General features: G+C 31.6%; 1 protein-coding gene across 1 annotated transcript in view; it reads right to left on the bottom strand.

Annotated features, from left to right (window-relative positions):
* The window catches only part of LOC117175668 (protein FAM214A), a 197541-nt gene extending 194439 nt beyond the window's left edge, over positions 1-3102 (bottom strand). The window contains exon 1 of the mRNA XM_033365393.1: positions 2822-3102. The gene's annotated coding sequence lies outside the window, so the exon portion shown is untranslated. The remainder of the gene's footprint in view (positions 1-2821) is intronic.
* Positions 3103-4292: the final 1190 nt, after the last annotated feature.

The following is a 4292-nucleotide window of genomic DNA, read 5'->3' as shown; positions in this document are numbered from 1 at the left end:
CCCCCCCCCGGACATTTCTCTGGATCCGCTCCAAGGGAAAACATCGACAAGATTCAGGTGCCGAAATTATAATTACTGCGAATTTTCTGTAATTTTACAGGGACGCCTCAAATACATGAAAAAATCAAATTCCCGATTCGGTAAAACTCTGTCTCGAATAATAAAATTTCAAAACTAATCAAATTCCCAAACGGTTTATAATATTACCGAATTTGAAAAATTTCAAATAATAAAATTCCCTATATAAAATTGCGTCTTAATCAATATTATTTATTCATTAAAATTACGATAATAAAATATTTTTATCGAATAAATTTTTGTTTAATATTTAGTGTTAAAAAGTTATTGTTTAAATTTAAAATTAAAATAATTTTTTAAAAAATGTATAGAAAAATTGATGTAAAAACACTTGTGCCTTAAACGGAAGAAAAATTCTCTCTAAATTTTCCTCGAAGATGATAACATTTTCCAAACAAATTTTGCAGGATTTAAATCAGCACTAATTTATCTCAAAATTCTTTTTTAATTTTTTAAATTAACAATGCGATTTTCGGAAGATTTTTTGTTATTTAAAAAAATACCATGTATATTTTCAACTAAAGTATGTTATCCAGAAATATGTTTTTTTTTTTTAAATTATTCTTATTTGAAATTCAAACAATAATTTTCAAAAAGTTTAAAGATTAGAACATTTTTTTCTTTGGTGTAAATATTTGATTATTTCAATAAAAAAATTAATGAAAAAAATTATCAAGTACAAATTTTTTTACCACTGGTTTATTTCGAAACTTCTTTCTAGTTTCTTTTTTTTTTTAATTAAAAAATTATATTTCTCGAGAAAATTTTTTTACAATTTTTTAAAAAGACTATGTCCAGAAAACCTGGCCCAAGCTTCAGATCTGAAAAAATTGAGTGATGCATGTCAAACTTTTCTAACCTCAAAAAATCTTTCTATTACTGCTTTACCGTCATATTTTATAAAGAATGAGAAAACAAGAATTCGGCTTCGGAGTATGGTGAGGGTAGCACCTCGATAGGACAGAATATGTGATGTCCTATATATATAGTTCCCCCATTCTGATACCGCGTACCGCATATACGTTTATATCTTTGGTATAGGCTGCAGGTTAAGTGGACGCCACAAGATTTTCACCGGATTGCAAAAATTATAAAGAATTTTTTATCAAGGACATCCTAAGAATTTCAACGGACTTTTAGAAAAATTTATATATCAAATAATTTAAAAATATTTAAAAGTAGCCATTCGAATATGTACTTTTTGTATGCTTTATAGGCTTTTTTTATATTAGGTGTGTGTAACTTTAACTTGGGCTTAAAGCTAAAGCCCCCCCCCCCCCCAAAGGGCGTTACGTAATGTGAGCAGGCAAATTACAATGCATTCCAAAACAATTACAAAATTTCAAGTGATTTTAAAGGATTTCAAAACATTTCAATAGATTCTCAAGGATTAAAACAAACTTATCGGAATTTCAACCTAGATTAGTTATTGATTCAATTTTTACTACAAATAATGAAAGCTATTTTAATTGTTGAATCGCAAAGATACTATAGAGCTACTTTAAAGCTAATGCAAATCATGGGATTTTCTCCCAAGTTACATTTCCTTTTCAGGTGTTTATCCATTCCGCAAAATTCACAAACGACAAAGGTACCATCTAGGAAAATCACAGTAACTCCTGGAAGAACCGCGGTAAATTAAACTAAAGCCACGTATCATGACCGTGAAATGGGTAGCCGCAGGGTACGATGGAATTACAATGTACATTATACATTAAGTGTCTGCGTGTATGCATCTACCTATAGCTTTATATGCATATCCAATCACAAGAACTCAACCTAACCTGACTGTGCACGCGTATTAGGTAAGAGCTTTAAGACCAGCTCGAAAATTTTGAAATCCTAACACGTAAAAAATGAAAACATCACCAGGTATCAATGATATGCTAGTTCATTGTTTAGGACAGTACTTAATAATATATTTAAAACTTACGATGATTCATTATAATTAGAGATATTTCAGGTTCGAATCGTGTACAAAACTACGAATTTTTGTACACGTTTGGAACCCTAAATATCTCTTTTTTTATCGTATCAGTACTTATTGCACAATCTTCTCTTATCCTCATATGAATAACAACCATCTGCCAATTGTCATCTTATTCCCAGAAAAATCCTGACTTGTTACCAAAATTATCGGCGAAGGAGAAAAGTCTATGCCCTTAAAACTTAAAAATCGAACTTTCTTCTACACTCTGTATTTTAATCTAAATAAAAAGAAAAGAAGTATGACCTTCCCAATCGATTAAGAAAATTAAAGAGTTTCATTTGGTACAACTGAGCGAGTCCTCTTCAATGAGGATTTTATTCGTGAATCAACATATTGTTGACATCGAGTTCATATCTGTTATTAGTAGGTGGTCCGGGATATGTATGGTCATAAATCCATTAATAGCGCAGATATAAACACAGTAAGTAAATTATTTTCTCGAGCAAAATTCCCAATGAAAAGATATAACATAGGGTCTGGTATATTCTAGTTTGCACTCTTCCAACTCAATAATGTTAGTTCACCAGGATGGAAATTTCAATAACCGTTTCACAATATGTTTCGTCAAAAGGAACCAACGGAGTATTATTAAATTTTCGAAAACACACTTTACGCCAAAAAAGCAGATGTTCTAAAATCTAAAAAGATCGCGTGCACTGATACTTTGGAGAAATCGAGGCTATCTGCGTGCGGGGTGAGACTTGTCAGACTTTAAATTTAAATTGGCTTTAGCGTGAAAATAGAAAGTCTTACCGATCGAAAGTACCACCCGATAGACTGCACAATCCACCGCACCTGGAGTCGATCGTAAGGGTCAAATGATCCTAACAGGCCCCATGGCTGGGTCGAGTTGTCAACAAAAATGTTAATTTTTTTTACTTCACGTCGTTGTCACAGCGCTACCCTTTCTGTTCTGGAGAACGATTCGCGACTCCTTTTGGAAAATTCGAGTAGGGACCGAGAACGAGTACAAGAGCAAACCCAAAGAACTACCACTACACACAGCGACATACAGATGCCAACTGACAAAGGCAGAGACCAAACTGTCGAATGACAGCTCGCTCGACTAACAAACAGTGCTGCCAAGCCCTGAGGCTTAAATGGAATCTGGAACACAGCAGAAACATTGTATTTTGTTTCATTCTAATTCTAAACTAAAATCGAATTTTGTTCATCTATTTCTATATCAGTTTTTCACTATTCGATATAAATCTCTCTTATTTGATAGATCAAATAAATCTTTCACCAATTTTCAGAAAGGTTAGAAGTCAATGATAATAACAAGTTTTTGAAAAATCACCTAGAAATTGCGCATTGGTTTATTTTTTCTTATTTTTCAGCAAGTGTGCTGAACAATTTTGGCTTAGATTTAAGATACAGACATTTGGTAGCACTGCTCTATCATATGTCAGTCAGCTGTCTGCCACAATAAAAATATTGCATTGTATTGGCAGAGATGAGGTGGGAGATAGCCGAGATCATGTAATAAGAGAATGTTAAAAACATGCGCTGATAACTGCGCCCTCTAAGCGGATTACCTAAGAGTTACTTTGAAGGCTCAAGTTGCACGTCGGTAAATGACGAAAGTTAGCAATTTCTGAAATGATTTACCAATTAAGCTTCTGCTCAATCAGATACCACAAAGATATCTTTGTTGCCGATCTGAAAGTTTCGAAAGACTTCGGTGGTCATCCATTTATATCTCGATCCCCATTAGAAAGAAATTAAAGAAATTGGCGATTTTGATGTTTCGCGTTATTCTTAATTTCATGCACGAGTCGATTGATCCCATTTTCAAAACTTTAATCTAAGAACATTTCAATATTTAACGTTTTGGAACTTTTTTCTTTTTCTAAATTTCAATCTGAAGCTTTACAAAGTTTCAAAAGATTTTTAAGGATTTTAAATATTTGAGGATGTTTTAAAAGATGTCAAGGAAGTTTCAACTTATTTTTATTATTTTAAGAAATTTTAGAGAATTACAAAATTTTAGCATGGTTATTTAAAAAAAATTCAAAAGTACTTTGAAAATCTTTAAAAAAAAGTTTAAGGTGTGTCAAAATATTTTGAAGGATATATTAATATTAATAACTATTTGACTATTTTTAAATATAAATAGCTCAGCTTTCAACTAAAACAATTCGTTTTCTGCACAAAAAAAAAGATTTTGAATAAAATACATAAATTAAAAAAAATTGTTGAAATTGTTTTCAACGAAATAGCT

Source organism: Belonocnema kinseyi, chromosome 6 (assembly GCF_010883055.1).
Source record: "Belonocnema kinseyi isolate 2016_QV_RU_SX_M_011 chromosome 6, B_treatae_v1, whole genome shotgun sequence".
Classification (NCBI taxonomy): Eukaryota; Metazoa; Arthropoda; class Insecta; order Hymenoptera; family Cynipidae; genus Belonocnema; species Belonocnema kinseyi.
This window is presented reverse-complemented; position numbering and strand designations above follow the sequence as displayed.